Source organism: Callorhinchus milii, unplaced genomic scaffold, assembly GCF_018977255.1.
Source record: "Callorhinchus milii isolate IMCB2004 unplaced genomic scaffold, IMCB_Cmil_1.0 Scaffold3, whole genome shotgun sequence".
NCBI lineage: Eukaryota > Metazoa > Chordata > Chondrichthyes > Chimaeriformes > Callorhinchidae > Callorhinchus > Callorhinchus milii.
Window position 1 is genome coordinate 19,053,388 of NW_024704744.1, and position 24,543 is coordinate 19,077,930.

At 39.3% G+C, this 24,543-nt stretch overlaps 1 protein-coding gene across 1 annotated transcript in view; it reads right to left on the reverse strand.

Moving 5' to 3' along the window:
* The window catches only part of LOC103180920 (kelch-like protein 29), a 203,573-nt gene extending 185,047 nt beyond the window's left edge, over positions 1-18,526 (reverse strand). Inside the window, exon 1 of the mRNA XM_007897033.2 lies at positions 18,480-18,526. The gene's annotated coding sequence lies outside the window, so the exon portion shown is untranslated. The remainder of the gene's footprint in view (positions 1-18,479) is intronic.
* Between the last annotated feature and the right edge of the window lie 6,017 nt (positions 18,527-24,543).

Consider the following 24,543-nt stretch of genomic DNA (forward strand, 5'->3'; position numbering starts at 1 on the left):
GCAAATCTCATTACCAGTCCTACTTGAAGCTGCTTAATTTTAAATCTGTGTCCTCTAATTTTGGCCTAAATCGAATAACAGGCTTACATCTACCTTATCTTTGCAGTTCAGCCTTTTGAAGAGCTGCATCATGTGCTGCTCATTCATTTGATAATGAGTCCATTAGAATACAGACTTGGCAACATTTTGCAGCAACAGCAATGAATCATACCACCAACTTGCACCGACCTGGTGGCAAAATATGAAACTATATATTAATCCTCAATATTCTCCTCCTTCCTCTATCGCTCTTTGTTTATTTGAATCCTTTGTATCAAGCTGCACCTTCAGTGAGAAAACATTGACCTCTTCTCCAGCATGTCTTGCTACTATCAACTGAGCTGTCAGCTTGGACTTAGTTGGTAGTGTTCTTGCCTCAGGAATATGTAATTTTATATCCCACATCAGGTCTTGAGACTTGCAGTCTGGGCTGACATTCTAGTGCAGTACTGGGAAGCTGTCAGAGGTGCTGTGCTTTGGATGAGATGCTAAACCTATCTATGAAGATATTAAAGATCCTATGCCATAATTCAAAAAAAGGGGAGTTTCTGCCAGTTTCTTTGTGGCAGTGAGATCTTTGGGTCCTTGCTGTCTCAGTCAGTACATCTGACAGTAATTACCATGAAGCAGTTTGAGACATTTTGATGTTATAGGCTCTGTAAAAATACACACACTTCTTTTGTTGAGGCGGTCACTGAGAATTGCACAAGGGTCACATGAGTTGGTTGGACCTCCCTGAGGGAACGTCTCATCTCTGCATGTTATTTCCATGCTCCAGATGAACCAGCTGACATCTTAACAGGGAATCGTGATGCTGCCTTCCGCATGGTACAAGCTGTCTGTCAACTGGACTACCAAGCATTACAAATATTTACACTAATTGTGTATAGTTTGCTTGCTCTTCCTATGCACTGCACTGTTTATCTCACTTGATGACCTCTGTGGGGTAGCAGCAGAACTATTGTTGTCTTCTGGGAGATCAGCAGCAGCAATAAAGGAAGAAAGTGGCAGCATTCCTAAGGCAGACAGCCAACAGCCTCGCGAGACCAGGCAGCAATAAACCAACACAATGAAAAATGGTTGTATCATTGTGATGGCTAAAGTCAGTCTTGTGCGCAGTGATAAGGGACTCACAGAAGTTACCACTAGGCTTCGAAAGTCTGTTTTTCGAGTCAGTTTAGCATCTCATCCAAAAGACTGCATTGCACCAGTATAAACTTCTTGAAAATTGTGACATCTTCCTGGATGCTGTAAGGAATTGGAAGAGCCTGAAACGATCCTTGTGGCAGATGATTGATTGGGATTGAGTTCATAATTTCATGTGAATCTATCACTCTATGTGGCATGAAGACATTCTGAGTATATATTTAATGGCACATTGATGCAGAAAAAAAAGAATCCAGTGTCACCTCAGATTATAGGTAAATTGAACTTTTTTTTACTTTTTTTGTATTTTTATAGGGTTAAACAAACATAATTTCGTCACTCAATCAATGATGCTCATGGGACACTGCTGAGTTTTGCCCAAAAACAGTCAATTCACTATGCCATAAATTCTGTGAAGTGCTTTGAGACATCTCAACGATGTGATAAGGCGCTATATCAAATGCAAAGATTGTTATTATGGTTATTATGACACATGCTTGAAGATAGTGTGCAATAAGAAAGGTTTTGGTTTGCCAGGTTCTACACTTTAATATCAAGTAGAGCATCTAATTTCCCTCAAAAGTTTATTTGTCCTGTAACTTTTTTCGAGACCATCTATATTAGGATTAGAGCCTTGGCACTTTGTCCTTGTCAAGAATTTAGTAACATAAATATTTATTGAAGTTTTGAAGTCATAACGATAAACTATTGTGCCTCAGCGACCTAACCATTAAATGTTAGCCTTTACAGCCTTGGGCAGCGCTGGAACTCAGGGTCATTTTGGTAACATTACAGTCATCAATTGTGGCCAACAAGTGCAATGTATTGCACATTCTTTAAAGACTGCCTTAAGACAAGAACAACAACGGTAACAATTTTACATTTATATAGTGCCGGTTACATCAGGAGGACAACTCAATGTGCTTTGACAAAGCCGACTGAGACTTCAAACTGAGGAATGTGGTGGTAGGGTGAAGGGAGGAAGGAAGAGGTGACCAATACCACAATTAAAAATAAAGATCTTAAGAAATACTTTAAAGATGGTGAAGGAGAGGTCAAGGTGAATGGAGTTCCAGAGAGCAGGAGCAGAATGTTTGGAAGTTCCCCCATCAATGGTGGGGCAAGTCAGGTGGGGAACATAAAGTAGGCTGGGGTAATAAAATCCAAGCAACAATAAGTTTATCTCTAGAGCTTGAAAACTACAATAAGTATTTGCTGTCCAGAAGGAATGGCCAGGTGGTAGGAGTGCAGGAGATTGTAGATGTAGTGTGGGTTATCTCTTCTACTGTGCTTTCATTTATTTGTACTCCCTCCTCCCAAAGTGTGAAGCAATTTGAGATATCCTCCTGACATGAAAGGAGCTACATAAATGTAAGAGTTGTTGTGAGTACTACCTCAACATTGTTCTACTCCAGCTTTGAAATATTGGAGAGCAAGCATTAATACATTGAAGAATATGTGCATAATGGTGGAGTCCTGCAGCATAATGGTTAGCACGTTCACCTCGTAGGTGAGAGAACCCCGGCTCGATTTCAAGGCAGGGTAAAACCTTAGACAAGTTTCCTTAGTCCACTAGCCTCTGTTTACCTAGTAAAAAGGCACTCAGTTATTAGTTGATTGGTGGGTCACTTTCTGAGAGTAATAATCCCTCCAAAAAATATATATAATATAGATTGTGGAACTCTGTTAACCTGGACACATTGGGGAAGGCCATTTTATCTTTAAGAGGCGCCCGAGCTTAACCAAAATGCCATTCCCGCCCAGCAGAGCGCCACAAATGTGTATTATAATATGTAATAATGCGGTTTCACTTGAAGCAATGTTAACTAACTAAACAGGACAGCACGTAATTTAGTCTAGGAGTTAAAGTTACAATCCTGTACTCTCACAAAATTCAATAAAATATATTTTACCTTTGTTTGGCTGCAAAATTCCAATAGAGGAGGAGCTGTGGCAATCCTCCCTCTCATTGCCGTTCCCATTGGATGGGAAGAGAATCAATTAGCAGTGGCACTGAGGTGACTGACATCCTTGAAGTTGCTTGTGAATGTTTGGGGTCCATCCATTCCCCCCTTGTCCTTCCCTGTTCCTCCGCCCCCTCATTGATTGACAGATCAACTCCAGCTTGTGAATAGCTGGAGTCCGCTGTCAATCAATCTTAAACTCCCCCCCATCTCCATCCTGGAGCCCCTCGTAGCTGAATGGAGCCCCTCGACACACAGAAGGCCCGAGAGAGTACGTTCAGCAGCGACCAGTGGTATTTTGTCCGGATTAGCGGATTATTTAAAACAGGTAAGAATACAAATGAATTGGGGCCAGACGTTTTGTTCGATTTATCCGGCGTCCAGGGTTAACTGGCGTCCGCCTAAAGTGGATTCCACTATATATATATATAAAAAATATAGTCACTGAATCCACGCCTGTTTGTGGGACACTGCTGTATGGAATTGGCTGCCACATTTCACCCACAAAATACACAGTCAACCCACTTTACAATATATTCTGTGAAGCGCTTTGAGACATCTCAATTAATGAGAAGTTGCTGTATCAAATGCAAGTCTTATTATTACTATTATTAAATGCAAACTAAAACTGAAGAATGAATAGAAAAGCACTGAATTGGTTTGCCAGTCACAAGGGAAACTCCTGTTTAAGTCATTTGCTTAATCACTTGCAGCTTTAGTTCAAGTTAAACCGTGTGTAATGCCAGGTGGAAGATCGTGAAGGAGAACTCTTGAGACTAGAGTACATTTTCCCTTTAATGGGGTCAAATGTTTTCCGCTTCCTTTAATTTCTGAAAAAAAACGAAAAGAAAGGAAGACAGAAATTCTTTGAACAGCGTGGACAGATTTGCCCTTTGAGCAGCTGTCTACAGTGTGCTCCTTCAGCCTTGTAAATGTAGAAAAGAAGTCTGGTCACAAAGCATTAGGCCAATCAATGCTGAGTGTTGTGATCTAAAGCATTTGAGTATGTTGTTCTTGGCATCGGCTGTTTCAGATACAGAACCATCTTTTCCATGCTAACGCTTATGCAACAAAAACTATTTGGTGCATCAAAGCTCCTTTCTGGCACTGTATCGTGCATTGTGCTGGATGAAACAGTAGTGCAAGCCATTATACTATTATTCTAATGCCCCACACATGTTATTTTACTGCTTTTTATTAAAATATGGAATTACTTAGTTCCATCAGATTGCATAACTAAGTCACCAATAGATGCTCCAAGATCATCCATCACACAGACCCCTTTCTCCAGCACCTTATGTCTGTCCACTGTCTTCTAACAAACAGGGCTATCTCTCAGCTTTGGGCTTCCATAGCCTACACACAGCTGCTATTCATTTGATCACCTATAGAGGGCAATGATCTTCATTCAGCATGGTAGCATACATAGCCTTTGCCTGTTTAACCTCCTTAAGATGCTCTCTTTCTGCACTCAGGCTAGGTTTTTTCTTGAAGTGCAGATCACTTCTCTTCCTGGCACGCTATGAGCATACAACTTTCCAAGTCTATGCACTCATCCAACAATTTCCACCTCATGCCCATCAAAGTAACCATCCTTCCATCCTCACACTACGCTTTTCTTAAGCACTCAGCTCCTTTGAGACATAATGAGTACAATTCAGGATCCAGCAAATATGACTGTCACTTTCTGCATATTCTCTGGACCTGGTTTACCATTACATATTCAGGATGACTACCTTCCTAATGCCTCACTCAACACTCAGTCCATCAGATTCTTGAATGAGGTGGGAGAAAACATGCAGCCTTGACGGAGTCGTACCTTGATCTTAAACTGCTCTGAGATTTTCCTTCCATCTTCACCTTTTCTTTCCTCATACATCTGGTTTTGCAGTCTGCTAATCTATCAGCTGCTCCAGAGGCATCCAGCTACTCAATGTGGAGTTGTGACCAACGTGGTCACAACTCCATGTTGAGTTGTAGACCTGTTTGGAGTCAATGAAATGCACTCACAGATCTTGTCCATATTCGCAGCGCTTTCTATTCATCTGACTCAGTGTGAAGCTCCAATCAGTGAATCCAAATCATTTCCTCAAGCCATAATTTTTCTTAACCCAGTTTTCCATCCATCCAGGCATTTATGCACAATGATGAGGAGCAGTCAAGCAAACACTGCTTGATGCAGTAAGCAGATGCTAGCCTCTGGTTAAACTTCTTCCTATTGTCTTTCTTGTGTAATGAAATTATTTTTGATTTTCCAAACCTGAGGTACTTTTTGCAGAATGTTAGATGACACAGCGAAACTCTTTTAGCTCTCTCCTCCGGCTCCCATTTTAAATACTTCAGCAGCATCTCCACACATGCTAACTGCCTTTCCTCTCTTCATTTACCATTGTAGTCAGTTTCGTCTCATCCAAGGCTATTTCTCTCTATCGGAATTCTTCACTCAGTCAGTTCAAAAGCAAGTCATCTACTGAACAGTGTCTGCCATTATCTTTTATTTGAGTACCTGAAACTGCCGGATATGCAAGATGCCTTCCTCCTCACATCCCATCTTTTCCATTCTTGTCCTTCACTGCTTCCAATTAAATAAACTTTCCAGCCTTTTCCATGGACCTCATTTACAATCGCAAATGATTCTTACTGTCAGCTCATTCCATCTCTTCCATTTCCACTGAGGAAATTTCCCTGTCACATCTCGTCTTACATCACAAAATATGCAGATGATATGTATCTCTCACTAAAATATATCCTGGTAGCAATGCTTGTCAAACCATATCGTTTAGGAATGGATGCTTGGTATTCAATCCCATCTTCCAGGACAACTCCTCAAGGAAATAATGCAAATAGGTCATCTGAAAAACACTAAGGTTGCCTAATTGTAACAAACATACCGGTGATAAATCGCATTAATACACTGCTTCAGCTTTTCTGCTGTGGCTTATAAGTCATCTCAAGCCATTGAGAATATTATGCTATATTATATTTCTATATTCACTTGGTAAAATGGGCTTGAAATTCAAAAAACTTGTGAGATTTTGAAAAAGATAAATCTATATGTTTTGTTTGGAATATAAGAAGATTTCAATTATAAGTCCACCCTTCCCACCAGATTTTCAGTTAGATTTGAGAAAAATAATAAAACATGTAATAGGGCAATTATCAAGTGGTCGAGAAACATACGACTCATCTGTACTAATTGAGGGAATAGTAACCGCTATCCATATATGCCATTTCACAATTCCTGCACTGACTTACATCTTAATGGTTTGCCAGTATCACACAACCTTCTAGTAAATTGCTTGGCCCACAAATATTAAGCGAGCAGCAATTTTTAAACTGGAATTTATTGAAAAAGAACATTGCCTTGTATTTGGATCAATACAGTAATTGTTCCAGTGAATACTGAACATTCTGCTTACAAATACTGTCTGATTCTGTTCTGCGTGGCTACGCTGTGCTAGTCAAACACAGGAACTGGCGATGCATGGTAGACATCAGAATCCAAAACACACGTTTCGGGATTTGTATCAGCACCAGGAAAATGTAAAAAAAAACAAGCTCTCCTGTTATAGTCCCATAATAGAATAAGCTTTGAAGATGCATCTTAAAATGATATTATTAATAATAATAATCCTTGAATTTGATGTTGCACCTTATCAAGTCATCGAGATGTCTCAAAGCGCTTCACAGGATTTATTGTAAAGTGTTTTTTGACTGGGTATTTTGTGGACAAAATATGGCAGCTAGTTCCGCACAACAGTGTCCCACAAATAGCCACTGAGTAAGTGACCAATTTTTTATTTGGGGGATTGTTGGCCAGAACACCAGGAGAAACTCCCTTCTCTTTTCCAATAGTGCTAAGGGATCTTTAACGTCTACCCGAACAAGCAGATAGGATCTTGGGACGATCTCCCGACGTAAAAGGCGCTATAGAAATGAATTTGTTGTTGTCAACATCTCATCCAAAGGACTGCACTTCAGCAATGCATCCAGCATTGCAATATCATTGTAGATTATGTAATTCCGAGTCCCGACATGGAGCTTGAACACACAACCTTCTGACTCAGAGGCAAGAATGCACTAAGCCAAGCTAACACACAAGAAAAAGCAAAAACTTTGCTGCAGACAGGTTTTGCATGGTTAATAAACATATCTGTTGATGGATTCTCTTGAAAAGCTGGATGGATAGACTGGATGATCTAATGGTCTACTCCTGCCTGAAATTGTTATTAAATATTTTTATTTTTCACAAAACATAACCAGTGATGTGCTGGAACTTATTGGTACAGTTCAACAACACATCATCATTCATCAGTAATGCATAAAAACAGATTATAGAGTTACATTTCCAGTTATTACTTTTAAATAAAAGAAGTTTACAGAAATGTATTGGCAGTATTAAACCAAATTGTGGCTTACACTGCTGACAGCATTAATAAAGGCTTAGCTACATTAGAAAATGCAGCTTTACTTAAGTTGATTGCATTTGCTTCCGATAAATTGGCTAAATTCCCATGTTTTGGTCCATTGGCAGAAACCATCCAATGTAGTACAAAAATCATCCAAAAATACGACTGCATTTTTACAGCGGAAAAGTAAATTGTGTGTCAAAATCAGTTTGACACTTAAAAACAGTCCCTTCGGGCCTGCTACTTTCCCACCATATTTAGAGGATGTATTTTGTTGTCAAAAAAAATTGTTTTTGCCAGAATTTAATTGTTAATGCAATAATCCTTGCATTTGATGTAGCTCCTTAACCTATTGTTGAAATCTCTCAAAGAGCTTCGCAGGATTTATTGTAAAGTGTCGTGACTGTGTATTTGTGGGCGAACAGAGCAGCCAATTTGCACACAGCAATGTCCCACAAAACAGGCATGAAGTGAATGAGCAATTTTATCTGGGGAATTGTTAGCTAAGACAATGGGAGAAATTCCATTCTGTTTTCAAGCAGTGCCAAGCGATCTTTAACATCCACTTGTGAAGGCAGATAGGACCTCCTTTTAAAATCTCACCTGAAGGACAGCACCTGAAGCACTGTTTTGGACTGAAAATTCAAGGTCATGATATGAGGCTTGAACCTACAACCTTCTGGCACAGAGGGGAGAGCAATACCAACTGAGCTAGACTGACATGTGAATCAAATATGGTCAATCTTTTATGCATATCTTTTATGCATTATGCTGCTTGTACCATACACCACTGAAAACATATTTAATAGAAACTGGTATAATTTATCCCAGTAGTTAAAACAATTTTTTAAAGTTATAATCATAATAATACTCCTTTGGTGTAGCACTTTCAAGTCAGGAGAATGTCCAAAGTCGGTGTTACTGGAGGACAACAGTTACAACAGGAAATCTAACCACAGCTATTTGCAGGACTGAAATATATTTGAGTTGCTATATTATAAATAGAAGCAGCACTCTGCTGGTCACTTTTCTATCTGGTACTGCAGCTCTAATGAGTTTCTGTGTGCTTTCTTCTGTTCTATTTAATTTTAATTTCTAACAAGTGAAGTAACAATGGGACACACACTGCATTGTCACTGGAAGAGATTAAAGTACACTTTTCATGCAAAGAGATATTAGAACGAGGAATCCTTTTGCCCAGGTAGGCACTGAAGCTAAACCAAGAACATTTAAAAGGGAGCTGGGTGAACATTTGATGAGAAGACAATATAAGGATACGAGGAACAACTGTGAATTGAGATTAGGATATACAGGCTCAGTGGAGAAGCTAGCACCAGCAGAGGTTTAATTGACCAAATGGGCTCATTCTGTTCAATAATTTCCATGAAAACAATTTTAAAGGAAAGAAAAATTCAACTGAAACCACAAACACTGCACACTAAATATTTTACAGACATTTACTGGAGACTGTTGGCAATTTTTCAGTCTGTATAATAAAGTTCAACATTGAACCCAACAGAGTGTTTTTTGTTTGTATTGCTGCCTGCAGATTTTTTCCATTAACTGAGGTTTACTGCAGTTACAATTCTGCTTTTCACAGATAGGAAACCAGGGGATACGAATGAATTTGGAAAGACTGGACACCTTTCCTAGTGCAATGTCAGGATGCTGTAATTTTACAAGCATTATGGGCTGGTGTTATTTTAAAGTAAACTCTCCCTGCTCTGTCTGCTTCTCGGCAGGGTGGCTTTGTTAGTTCAGCATGTATACTTTAGGACGACACCTTCTATTGCTGTTCTGTGAATGATCAGCCAACAGTGAATTCCTCCTTCAGAAGTGGTGGAATGTTTCCTCATTACAAGTCACTTCATCAACTCACCATAGCCAGAAATGACAAAAAATGCTGCAAGCAGAGATGGTTGGTTTACCTTAGCTGTTGAGTCACCCTGCAATTCCAATCCAAACCCATCCAAAGGCTTTAAAATTTCTCATGGTCTTAGCTTTAGGATTATTTTCTTAAAATTTGAGGATATAAAATTAAACAATTGTAAAAAAAAAAAATTCTGTCTTAATTTGAAAATTGTTTATTTTTTTGAACTGTAGGAAACTGCCTTCCAAATTAGGATTACATGTAAGAATTCTGCACAATCTTAAATTTTATGGTAATGGAGTCAAGACTAAGATAATGTGAATGTAAGGCCTCGGAAGTAGTCTCTCCTGGCATATTAGAACTTAACCTACAATCTGCAATGGTTAAACAATTGTTTTGAATGTGTGACACAGATGATCATATTTCTGGCATGAATTTCTCATATTTTGGTATTGGAGTTTATAGAGCACTTTTGTTAATGGGGTTCATAGAGCATGGCGAGGGTCCTATGAAGGCAAAATATTGTACATATTCACATCTCCAGTTCTTCATGTTGCAGTATAGGTACATACGCTTCAAATTGAGCAGATTCCAGATGCTTAAGATACTCAGAAATAAGAGTTACCAGATCCACTCCCCAATACACCTTCTAGGAGCAATATTGGCAGAGACCAGGAAGCAGCTACTTTTATATTCAAACAGAAGCTAGACCTTTGGCTGGAAACTCATGTGAGTATAAACACTGGCAATGGACCTATTGGGCCGAGCGGCCTGTTTCCTTGCTGTACATTTTTTTATATCAGACAGAGAATCAGTGTGTACAAGCTACAGAGGATTGAATAAATTACAATTACTTAAAATAGAAAGGAATTTGCTATTCAACGTAAAGTTCACCTACAAAATACAGTCACTAAATGTAAAATCCTGTGAAGCGCTTTGAGACACTTTGATGATGTGATAAGGAACTGTACCAAATGCACAGATCATTACTATGAGTTGCATTCCTGGAATTTCTGCTAAATAACTTCAAGAAAATCCAGTCTCAAGCCCTAGTCAGAGATGTCTGATCTAGACTGCTTTTTGTGCCAGGTCCTGTAAATATTTGTAAAACTATTTGGCATAGAACCCTTCATAGTTCAGTTTTATACATAAAAACACCATGGTAGGAAAGGGAGAAAGTTGGAGGGTTCAATATTTCCTTTACTATTAAAAAACACGTTGATTTGCTAGTGAGCTACAGACTGTAAGTAGTAAGTAGGAACCCGGTTGTTAGTCAATTGGCGGATAACTTTTCAGGGGGTAATAATCCCTTTAAAAATGTTATTAAAAAAATTGTGATCACTCAATCCATGACTGTTTGTGGGACACTGCTGTGCGCAATTTGCTGCCGCATTTCGCCAATTAAATATACAATTAATTCACTTTACAGTATATTCTATGGAGTGCTTTGAGACATCTTGAAGACGTGAAAAGGCGCTATGTCGAATGCAAGGATTATCAATATTATTATTGTTATAATATGACGTGGAGAGGGATTGTGATTATTCTTCTGTTCACTTTAAGTGGAGGGTTTTAATTTTTAATGTTTCTATTCAATGTTGTTCAGACAGCATGTACTTGGTTCTAAAACCAAAGATTCAATTTGATTCCAAGCTCCCAAAACTGCCTCAAAAGATGGATTGGGGGACCAAACTGATACACTGGCTCCAGTATATATCAGATTTATACTGCAGCTCAATTCAGAGTGAATTTTAAACTTAAAAAATGTGAACTGTTTTTGGTCACTGTGACCAAAAGGTTATTAAAGTGCTGTTTACAAGACAAGCTTTCGAATAACATTGCCAGAAATTGGCCAGCTCACCTCAGCCCCTGGACAGTGTGATTTCTGAGCAGGACAAAAACAAACCTGTTGCCCACTTGGAATGGCTTTACTGCTGCAAGTAATAACCTGCTCCAGCAACACCAATCCTGTGTATGACTTTCATAATACTGTTTACTGATAATCTGAGCCGTAATTGTTTCACTGAAAAATCTGCTAAATATACCAAGTGCAATAATCTCAGAATCTAGAAAGGGATCAGTCTTTGCTATTTTTTTCCCCTTCTACAAACATTGACAAAATAAGAAAACCCTATAGTTTGCAGCCTGTGGAATTCAGCCTATAGAAATCCTTCTGCTTCACAGCTGGATCAAAGGTGCTTCCATCCTCTGCACATGGCGGGGGGTTAATAGACAGTGCGGATGAACAATTCTAAAAACATTTTCTATGATCAATAGTTACAGGAATTATTTAACTGTTTATTGGACCTGGTGAAGTCAACACTTGGCTTGTGGTACATGTTCTAATGCTTTACACAATCAGAAAAATGAATTCCACATGCAGTGCAGCCTATAAAGAGCCACTATCATAATGTTTTCAATCAGCAGGACTTCATGTATAGAATACAAAACCGAAAACAAATTTTCCTGGAATATTAGTTAGGCTCATTGAAACCCCCAATATAAAAACGTGGCAAAAAATCATTACTTCTGATGATCAGCAATTGACAGTTCAAACCACACATTCAACATGTTAAATGAACGGTCAAAAAAAGGGTATATTTCCTCTTCCAAATTGTTTGTCTCCTTCGCCTGCCTCTCCTGAATAAAGATGTTTGACTTCTTTCCTTCATGCCCCTGAGGCTATGCCCTTTTTTCCTGCTGTGTTGGCATTATAGGTGGTGGCCTACTTAATACATTGCAATTTTCAGTACATCTTGCGAAGCGCTTTTAGAGACATTTACCCCTGACGAGAAAGGCGCTGTATCAAATGTAAGGATTATTATTATTTTAATATAAAAAATTTTCACAGAACTCTCAGATGCTATCCTGCAGAAAGGGCACAATATAAATTCAAGTTTATATTGTTGCATTATGTTTAACATTTCTTTTAATTTGAGGACATCTCTTGAGCTATTTTTNGGAGCGGTGCTCGGATTCAAAAGATTCTAATACAACAACAACTTGCAATTATATAGCACCCTTCATGCGTGGTAGGGTTCTGGAGCGCTTGCTAAGAGTGGATGGTTACACTCCAAGAGTTTGTCATTCAAGTGTGAATCTTGACCCTCCAGTGACAGTCTCTGTACAGGAGTTTGAATCCTTTTCAATTCTTCCCTCACCCAGTGATACTGAGGTCAAATATAGTATCCAAAATGCTGCTCAGCCTAAGACCTGCAAAGACCAGAATATGAACTGATGACCTTCCTGTCTGTTATTGCTAAGCACGGCATCTGGTACAACTGTTAACCACTAGGTCACTGGGGAGCTAAGACAGAGGTATTTGAGGTCATTTAGAAGACTGAAGTTGTCTCATAATAATAAAATAATTAGGATTATTCAATAACATGGTGCATCGGAGTGTCAATCGTATAACACAGAGCGATAGGATTCAGGTTGGCTCTCTACACAACAGGCTTACAATCATGTATATACAGTAGGCAGACACTTCCCCTGTGATGTTGGTGCTGAAGTTGGCTTTCACAACTCAGAATATGTGCCTGTTTTTCGTGCTGTCTCAGCATATCTGAAATTGTTATTTTCTCTATCCCCAAAAGCATCCTCTGAGACCCATTTTCAAGGTTGAAGAACCTGATCTTAATTAGTCTTTCCTCAAAAACCTCATCTCTATAACAATATAGATAATCCTTGGCCCCCTTCTTTTCCTAATCTACATGCTCCCTCTTGTGATGTCATCTGCAAAAACAGGTAAACTTCCACATGTATGTGGATGACACACAAGTCTACTTTGCCTCCTCCAGTATCAACTCCAGGTCCGTAGATATTCTATCAGCTTGTCTGGCAGACAACAGGGCATGGTTGAGTGCAAACTTCCAGCAGCTGAATGTGGACAAGATGAAAGCCATACTCTTTGGCTCCCATCAACATCTTCACTCCATCTTCACTAAGCTCCTCAATCTCCCTGGGCTCTCTCTCAAGATTCACTGAACCAGTATTCAATCTAGGCATCCAGTTCGACCCCCACCTGTTCTTCCAACTCGCATATCCGGTCCCTGACCAGGACCGCCTTCTTCCACCTCCGCCACATTGCCCGCCTCTGACTGTACCTTACCCCAAATGCAGCCCAAACCCTCGTGCATGTGTTTGTCACCTCCCGCCTGGATTACTCAAACTCACTCCTCACCAGACTCCCCAGCTCCATTATTAAAAAATCCAGCTCATTCAGAACTCTGCCACCCACATACCCGCAACATCTCACCAGTTCTGGCCAGGCTCCACTGGCACCCCATCGCCGAATGGATCAACTTCAAGATCCTTATACTCGTGTTCAAATCACATCACTCCCTGGCACCTCCCTACCTCGCCAACCTCCTCACTCCCCAATCCACCACCCGGCACCTCCCCTCAACTGCTAGTCCCTCACACCCTCCGCTCTACCATTGCAGATCACTCTTTCAACCACTATAGCCCGATACTTTGAAACACTCTCGCTCAATCCCTCCATCTCGCCCCCCACACTCTCCTCTTTCAAGTCTCGTTTTGAAACCTTCCTTTTCAACCGCGTTTCCACTCCCCCGCCCTCACCAGCTCGGAATCAGGCTCCACCATTGTTTAGCGCTCTGAGACACTGCCCTGCGTGGAGGGTGCTATATAAGTGCAAGTTGTTGTTGTTATCCTCCTTGCTCTCATGCAGACTGGGTCTGACCTTCTTTTGTTGCAACCATAACTGTCTGCAATTCTCCAGGTGCAGCCTGACTAGAGCACTGGGCAATTTGAGTATGACTTCTGAGATACTGAACTCAACTGATATGGTAATATAACTAGCCTCCTAGTTTTACTTCTTAGATCTTGTAACTTGCAGTTATGTGTATCTAATTTAATTTGTTAGTGCATGTTCTGTCAAGCTCTCTTTGGAAGATCTTGGCTGCCTCCTTTGATTCCACTGTCCCCCTAATTTGTCATTTATACATTTAACTACTGTACTTCACACTGAATCTAGGAATCCAGGTTATTTACGTATGCTAAGTGGTCTTAACTTTGATCCCTGAGTCACTTCATTCAACATCTCTGCCCATTTCCACTTGCTCCCCTTATGACTACACTTGACGTCCTTCCGTTTAATCTGTTACTCATCCATATTCACGTCTTACCTTTAATACCAAGTGACAAGGATGTTGTTCTGTCAGATTTCACATATTTCCACAGTCGTACAAATAGAGGTAAATTACAAAACAAATACTGATAATGTTCTGAGAACATCTGCTTGCATTTGAACTGTAACTGTGGTTATTAGAACTAAAAATGATGGAATATTCTATGGTTGCCATTAGAAAGGCTGAAGTGACTAAGTTGTTGGATGGAGGATATGGGGCCTTTCTGTGGTGCATGAACAGCTAAGATCTTTTGCAAATTAACATAACAAGAGTTATAATAATAATACTTGCGTTTGGTATAGCGCCTTATCACGTCTTTGAGATGTCTCAAACGCTTCACAGAATATACTGTATATTTTGTGGGTGAAATGTGGCAGCCATTTGTGCAGTGTTCCACAAACAGTCATGGATTGAAGTGGCAAACTTATTATTATTTAACCTAAATGATCTGTAGAACTATTGCTTATACTTTTTTTAAAAAAGTTGCATTTCACAATCATGAAGATAAGGTAAGCTTGCACTGGGAGATGTATTCTCATGTTGGGCAGCTAAATTTACAGTTGTTCAGAATTAGGACTGTTGAAAAATAATGGCTATCTTTACTCTGCCTTGACAACATATGATTTCCCTCAACACCCATTATCCTGTGGTGTCTCGAGCTGTGATGGTCAAGTTTATGCCAAGTTATTTGCAGTTTTGTCCAGTGGACCCATGCCCACAATCAGACTGCCCAAACTCATTTCACATAAGACTCTTATAGTCAAAGGACAGAAGAGACTTTCTTCTGATTAGTCTGGACTGGAATTTCTGACTCGTTCAAATTTCAGTGTTGAAAACATTCCAGGGACTATGTGAACTGAATGACCATAAAAAGTTCAAAAACAATCTCAACTTCTGCAAAAGTGAATTACAGTTCAAGAGATGGACCAATGTTTATAACCAGCAAACAACAGTGACTGCAGTTCATGCCTCATTTATTCCATTCCTCCAGGTTCATCCAGAGCTCCTCTGAATAAGTGTTAACAAGTGTGATCAATGACAGTCAATGTGCTGTTTGAACAACATCAGTCACACAAAATCAGGCCTCCCTCCCACTGTGACTCCTGGGCCTGCTGTCATGGGCAAATTATATTCGTCCATTAGGAAAATCAAGGTTGACCAAAAGTCAGGGCTATATGTTCTGTCAAGTGATAATTTAGACAGACATTCAGCATGGGGAAGTTAACATACTAGGAAACAAATCAAGACAAATAGGCAATCTGCTGCATATATCTGGTGCTGAACTGCAACACACAAATTATTCCAACAAACATTAGTTGCAAGATGCATAGTGTTATATTAAATTCTCAGATCATCAGAAAAGCTATGGCTTCTTTCCACAGTAAGACTCGTGCTCCACCTGTGTCTACTTGACAGAACACTGCTGCTTTCACCCAGGGATTTTTCCCTTTGATTTTTCCCTCCTCCCTCATCCAGGACATCTCTTCTGATTTCTGTGACTATTTAACAATATATTATTAAATTGCTTACCATATTATTCTTGTTTGACTTTTTAAAAAAAAATCCAATTTCACTGCTCTTCGCATGCTTCAAGGTGAACATCAAGTCAAAATTAGACGTTTGCTTTTTTTCTGGCTCAGAGTCAAGGCAATGTAGAGCAGGAAGAAAATTCAGCTTTCCGCTCCCTATTGGTATGCTGCCAGTAGAAAAGTATCTATTTTGTGCAGTGGGCTAGTCTACATAAAAAGATTCACCAGTTTGTGAAATGCATGATTTTAATGGTAGGATTCAAACCATTAAAAGTACTTAATGAGCTGATGATTAAGAAAAAAATATCAAATAGAATGAAGGGACTTTAAGCTCACCGTCTAGGCTGACATCCCAGTGCCACACTGCCTAATTGTTGGGAGTTGTCATCCTTGAGGTATTAAATTAAGGTTCAATCTGTCTGCTTACATGGACATTAAACACACAATAATACTATTCAACAAGAGAAGGGAGTTTCTCCTCAAGTCATGGTGAAAAATCACCTAGATACAATTTACAGTATATCCGGTGAAGTTATTTAAGCAGTGGTGGACTGGCTCCCCAAAAGGGCTTGTGATGTAAAATAGGGATGCGATGCATGGTGGGGGTGCACTTGGGAGCCAATCAAGGAGGTGCTCAGGAAACTTCCCATATAGTCTGCTGCTGGCTTTAAAACCACCTCCCAACCTGAAAGGAGCTATATCAAATATAAGGATTATTATTATTAATACGTCACTGTGCAACTCACACAGATAGTAATTGATTAGTACAAAGAGGTCTCATAGTCCTATTTACTGTGTTGTATTCATTTGAAGCTTTACCCATTAATGTTTAACTTCTAGTTGATAATTAAAACTACGTATGAAAACTGATTTTAATTGCGCAAGTGGTTTACAGATCTTGTTCGAACGGTAATACTGTAACATAGACTTGTACAGGCTTACCCAAAGGATATGGGTCTGGATCACTATCTGCATATAATACTTCAAACATTTGTGCACTCTATTTATCATAACTCTCATCTCACAAGTTAACATGTCAGGAAACCTTAAAGTATGTACCAACGGAAAGGCAACACAACATTAGAATGTTCTCTATTGCTTCCATTAATTAGATCATAAAGTTTTGTTAAAGAGAATTCGACGACACTGTTAATATTCCCAAGTGTACATTTATATTAGTCAGCTCATCAGTTAGTCAGAGCAACTAAGCCACATAACATCAATCAATGACACAGCCAAAAGGTCATTGCAGGTAGAAAAACACAACAGTGTATAAAATGACAAGCAGTCAATTAGAAAACTGGAACAATCCCAGTCAATAAGACAGATTAACCTGCTAACATAACAAAAAGAGAAATGAGCTTTCCAAAGTGCGCAGGAGTCTGTGAAGTGAATGTGAACAATAACCAAACAGCCTATGCTCCATCTCAAAAGTTAATTATATTTGTACCACATAATTAGCTCAATGTGGTGTAGCACATACATCACAAAAGAAATGAATAAAGATTAGCCACAACAGTTCAGTGCCACACTGCAGGATTTTATGTTCATTAGTTACTCTAACTTACTTCATTCATATTTAAATTGCGCTCCAGAATAGCATAATGTTTATTCCTCATTCACCTTCATTAGCGGAAATGATTTTAAAACATTTTCACTCCCATATGTTTTTCTATGATTCACAGTTACCCAGAATCTTCAAGAGCATTTCAATTGCTTCAATTGTTCAGAATATTCATTTACAGAAATGCAAAATAAAAAAANTAAACTTGTCAAACATTAATCAGTTATTTTAGTCCTTAAAGGGGAATAGCAACTCCATTGGCAAGAATAATCCGGCAAATTTAGTTCCTCTGACACACAAAATAAATTGTACCAGAAGCTCGGACTTGTTTGTCTCAGAATTTGTTGATATGCCGGTTCCATTTCTTTGGAAGAATTTTGTGTTTTTAGAACAAAATTGTATTCTGGGCTGGGGGCAGGCTTGCAAATCAACAAACGATAAACCAGAACTGGATTATAGGATAAAGTTTGCAAAGTTATATTTTTTCTTGTGCTAATGTTCATCTATAAATACCCTTTTTTTCTGGTGAAAATCAATCGGTAAAAAACAATTTTCACTATTTGATTTTGAAATCCAAAATCCTTTTTTTTAGCATACAAAACCTATATAACATTATTGTTCCTGCTACGTTAATGATCCTTATGAATAAACAATAGCAGAAGCTGGCACATATACATCGCTACAGTAAAGTCCTGTGAAGCGCTTTGAGATGTCTCAATGACACAATGAGGCACTATATCAAATCAAGTTATATTATTAGTATATAACTAGACAAACTATATGGAGCAACAAACAGTATACATACCTGCTTAGAAAGCTGTACCACGTTATTGCAAGATACCTTATGCAGTCAGTAATGGCTATGTAAAGAGCCACTGTCACCTTGGTAAAATGCCTTGGAAACTGTTTAAAAATTATTTCAACCTTCATTACACTAGGACATAATCATATAATCGTTTCTCGTACCATGCTTTGCCAAAGATGCGTCACATTGAAAGTTATTTTTGTTCAATCTATATAGAGAAAAAGTGCATGAAAGCAGATAAAGCTTTCTATTATCAGCAGAATCTGCCTGCTTCCAACCACAATCAATCAAGAGACTTCACTGACTGGTTGTTCCACTAATTTGCCACCTGGTATCATTTCCCCCAAGTACCATAATGTCCTCTGAAGAGAAGTGCTACGCACATATCTAAGGTGTGAACAGTACCTGGCAGTTTGCTTCAGTGGTGTTTGTTCTTTTTAGCGAGCTCTGAAAAGATTCAAAATGCTGCCTTTCTGTACCGCAGGTTTCATGATGAATCATCAAACCCACTGTACAACTGGGGCCAAAGACACTGTGAATTGTGCTGAAACCATGTTCCTGACTCTGAACAGTGCAATTATTCCCCTGGGATATTGTACCTGGTGGAGGTGATTTCTGAGCAGTGAGAACATTCCCCCGGGATATTTTATCTGGTGGAGGTGATTTCTCAGCAGTGAGAATGCTCCCCTGTGGAACTGTACCTGGTGGAGATGATTTGGCAAGCAATCATATCACTCGGCAACTGTATTCTACCTGGAGGAGATTGTTTGTAGAGCAGTGGGAGCAGGCCCTTCTGCTGTATTAACTCAGTGGGTGCAAATCGGTGTGTTCTACTCCGTGATCCACTGAAAGCTCTTGGCTGGTCTGTTAAACAGCCTGAAACATTTTATGGTAACAGCCGCAATGTTACATGAAGTAGGGGGAATACATTACTTTTTCACTCCTGATCAATTCAGTGATACAGATCCACTTCCAGCAGTATACATGTAGAATATACCCTATCCCTCTATATCTTCTTTATCACAAGGGTGGTAAGTTTTAAATAATTCATATAATATGCAGTGAATTTATATCAGAAAAGTAAATAACATCGACTAACTGAATAATATCGACTAACAAAGGTACTGTTTGGGGGATTACAAACTGGGGGGATAGGGGAAGTTTAAGAAGACAAGTAAAAGAGCATTTGCAGGTTTGACTTGGGACTATTAAGCAAATGATTTTGTTTGATTAGGAGAATCTCCATACAATATTGTTAAAAAACAATGGCTTGTTCTCTTCCTCTGTTTAAATTGCTGTCTCTTCAGACTGATGGAAGTAAAAATTGCACCTGCCTCAAACTGCAAGCTCTTCCGCTTGCACTGAGGAACAAGTCCATCTGGTCCCCTGCTGAACGGCGAAGCAGAAGTAGGTCAGGTTTAAGAGATTATTCCCACAGGTAGTTTATTTTTCATCAGACACATATACAGCATAAAATCCAATTATCTCTTGAGCCCTCATTAGGCAGCCCAGTGGAAATTTGTACAGAGACTGTTTATTAAAAGATATCATGTGACTGACGAACACTCAACTACAGGATTATATGAAACTCGAGTTGGCAAATGCACTTTGAGTGGCCAGTTTGAAATCTTAATAATTTTACAAATGTTTTGATTCACGAAAAAATGTGCACCTGTAGCATATTGGTTAGAGCGCTTGCCTTGCGAGTGAGAGGACCCGAGTTTGATTTCCAAGCAGGGAAGAAATCTTAGGCAAGTTTCCTTACTCCACACGCCTTTGTTTACCTAGTAGTAAATAGGAACCCGGTTGTTAGTCAATTGACGGATTGCTTCCCAGAGATAATAATTCCTTTATTTTTTAAATTAGTGCAACAGTGTTTGTGGGATACTGCTATGTGTAATTGGCTGCTGCATTTCACCCACAAAATATACAGGCAATTCCCTTAACAGTATGTTCTGGGAAGCACTTTGAGTAATCTCAACAACGTGATAAGGCGCTATATCAAATGCAAGGATTATTAGATTATTATTACTCTTGACAGTAATGAATGTAAAGTATATTGAGCTGTTTTGACCAGATGAAGGGCTCAGTAAATGCTTACAAGTCTTTTTTCTTTCTTCTGAAAGCTTACGCCCATCTGTGGAAAATGAGATGTATTTAGAAGTGAGCATTACAGCATTACTGTGTATTGGAGCGCCAATGGGTGATACTGTGGCAGTGGGGTCACAGGTTCAATCCAATGCCTTGGGAATGCTGATCTCAAAGTGCAGCTGTGAGGTGAATTAAGTTGATGCACAGCACTTATCCGTAGGAGGAGGAAAATCAGGTGGTGTAAGATTCCCAGCTGTTATTTGCAGATGGCTCCAGCTGCCCATTGTTGGAGGTCTGGGACTGGATTCCTGACCCTTTTGGCCAAAAGTGACATGTGATTTAGGAAGACTGGGTGAAAATAGATGGATTTGCGCTATTTCTTGCATGAAAAAAATCTCCATGCTACAGCACTGTGAATTACTGTGATGCTGTTTCCACAGGCCGTGCACAGTTTGTTTTAAAAGAGAGACTCCCTCTCTTTGCAAATGTGGTCAAAGATGTAAGACTGTCTTTTGCTGTGGCACATCTCACATGTACTTATACCATCATTCTAGCAAGATGGCAATGTCATTTAAAAGAACAAATGGATCTGTTGGTACTATCAATTTGGTGGATATATTATGGATAGCAGCAAAAGGCAAAATTGTCAGTTTTGATTTATTTAAGGAGCTCCAATGTGTGTAACTAGACTGCAGCAGTAGTACTAATGAAATAAAAAACATTGCATTTGATTCAGTGCCTTAACATGTCAAAACATCTCAAATTCCTTCACAATGCGTGGCTTTGAACTGCATTGACTCTTGTTGTGGAGGCAAACACAGCAGATAATTGGGTCTCAGCAATGTCCTCCAAACAACATTGAGATGAATAATCAAACTTGAACATTTCTTTTGGATGAATTTCAAAAGCACCAAGACAAGAGAAATTTCCTTTTATCTTCAAAATAGTGCTATGGGATTTTAACCTGAACAAGCTCTGCAATGTCTCACCCAAACAATGTCCACCCTAGTTTGCAAAGTGAGCTCAAGTTTGAGTGTGCGACTGAAACCATAACCTTCTGCTCCAGAGGTGCAAGTGCCTCCATCTGATGCAAATGTATCTCTAAATACCTAACTTGCATAAATTACTTTCAGTACAAATGGGGAGAAATTCTACCCGGGTCTAGTTTTACTCCACTGATGTAACATTTTAGAGTGTCCAGTACTTGTAACATTGTTGATTTCAGTCTTAATGTGAATGTGGCCATAAATAAAGCAAATCACAGCTTCTTAGCACAAGATATTCCAGAATGTTTTAAAAATTCAAAATAAAAATATACTTAATTCATAACTTTAGCTTTTTTTTGGCAGCCAGTATCTGATACATTGCAGAAACCCATCTCTATGCTTAAAGGTTATCCAAACTAAACAGAGAGATCCACATATGTCTGTCACGTACACACGGAAATTTCCCTGTAACTGAAATGGAACACACTGCAGTTCTCTCTCCCTGGGGAATGCACCCTTCTTACCTAATTCAACAGTATTGGGCACAGATTGGCAAGAACTATTGCCAGAGCGTGCACTGGATTACTGCACAAGTTCAACCAACTGAAAGCACATAGCTTGACATTGAGAGCACTGTCTGGTAAGCTTTCCTGCTGCTTGTCTAGCTAGGACCACCCTACCCATTAGGGCTTTGGCTTGCAGGGTTAATAGAAACTGAATGAAGCCTGTTCCCTGTGATTGACCTCCATGTCCTGTTAATGAGAAAGGTTGCCTGATCTGCCATCAGCAGTACCCTGGAATACTGCAGCACCTGCTCATCCCCTGCAGTTCACCTATAATAATATAGTGCCCTATTACGTTACTGAGATGTCTCTTAGTGCTTCACAGAATATACTGTAAAGTGGTTTGATTGTGTATTTTGTGGGCCAAATAAGACTGCCACACATGAGGATTGACTCAATTCCGTTCCACATCACCTTAGAGCTAGCTTAGCTCCAAGATTACTCTGCTTACCTCTCCCCCACCTCCCCCATGAAGAAGGAGCAGTGTTGTTTGAAAAAAAATGAACAGATGCCTGACCCTTGAATGAAACCTTGTTAATTCACCCTTTCTATTGACCTCAACCTCTATTACTGTAATACGCAGCAAATGATCTGTTAATGGTATTGATCTTGATGTTCAGTAAACACTTCAAAACAGGCCATTACTTGCAGCGAAAACTGAGAGCTAATGCTTTTCAGCAATGCTCCTGAAATAACTGCTGATCAAAAGGCAATTGTCCCAAACTATTTTTAACTAAATCTACTTTATGTAATCTCTGCAATAAACTGTGCATGTGACAGGCAGAGAATTCAACTAAATACTGTATTAATATTACAGCTGGATAACAACATATGCCCTGAATAAACACATTTTAATTAAACTGTGTGATGCAAATAGGAAGAGAAGGTGCAATATAGTAAAGGAGAAAAACACTTAAATCTATTTGGCTCTTAGAGACTGGGGTTCAGCCAGGATTTAAGTGGCTTGTGATTTTTTGATGACAGATACATTTCTCCTGTTCATCAAGAAACCTGAACCCACACTTTACAAGAAATTTGGATCAATGCCATGTTTTCAAGCTGCGCTATTGACTTGGGTTTAGTTATTTCAGTGATTCGGATCTGGCTTGAAGTTTGACAACCTGAAGTCAAGTTTGGATCAACACATTTAAAAATCCAAAATAAGTCAAGTTGATTCATGTGTTGTAAACACATCAGTTTGGAGTAAACCAATGTCATCTTCCACGTGTCAAATTAATTGTAACTCTAAACAAACAGGAGGTGCACAGTGCTAAAAGCCTCGCAGTAAGAAGAGCTACTAATAACACAGTACACTGAAGGTTAAAAAGTAGTTCAGCGGCATACTCATCTGATTTGGGCTGATCTAAAGAGTTTAATCTGAATCCCAGCACTTCTCCAGCAGCACGTACAAACCAGTACTCACGTCACACAGAAATATGATAGTCTGCCTCATGCCCATGCATGCAGCAGAACTATGGTGCAAATAAGGAGACGAACTCAGTTCAAATTAATGAGATCCATAATTGGTTCCTCCCTAGTGTAAAGGGGAACAAATTAGAACTGCATCTGGGAAATCACTCTACGCCGCTCTCAAGTCTGCTGTACTTTCAAGGCTCATTTGCTCTACAACCTATGCAGTGTTTGAAGACCATTAATTGTAGAAAACTGGTTCAAGGCTTGCCATGCTTTACCCATTGTACCTACATAGTGAGGTGAGCACTAGTTGCTGGCCAACAATTTCTGGACCCTAAGAGGGGGAAATTCTAATGGGCACAAGGAGTAGTTTTGGTAGTCAGTCTGACACCAGTGCAATACTGTGCATGACTGAAGCGTCACACATAATACAAAGAAGTTTATAAACTAAAAAGCAATTTTATAGTGCTCTATATTGGAAAAACACTTCCCTGGTATTAACTGTTAAGTGTCGTTTTTATTTTTGTAGGTAATTGTAGGGCACAATTTGCACTCAACAATAGCCCAGAAACAGCCATGAAATAAATGATCAATTTATCTGAGGGATTATTTGTCTGGTTAGTGGCAGACATTCCCTTTATTTGAACGGGATCTATAATCTCCACCTAGAGGAAAAGATAAAACTGGACCTTCGTTTAGCATTTTGTCTGAAGAATGCAGTGCTCCTTCATTGCTGGAGCATCAGTTCAACTCCCAACATGAGGCTTGTGCACACAGATGACTAACCCAGAGATTGCTAACTGAGCCAAAGTGGCACCTGCAATATTGCTGCTGTATAATCTGTGCAACACTGCAGTGGGTAATTTGGGATTTTTATTTGACTTTTGCTACAGCTCTCCTTATAAAGCTAGATTTCTTTTTTTAAAAATGCCATACAGTGGCTATGCTGCAAATGGCACAAATCGGCCACCATATGATGTCACCACGGTCTTTCTTATGTTACTTTTTGTA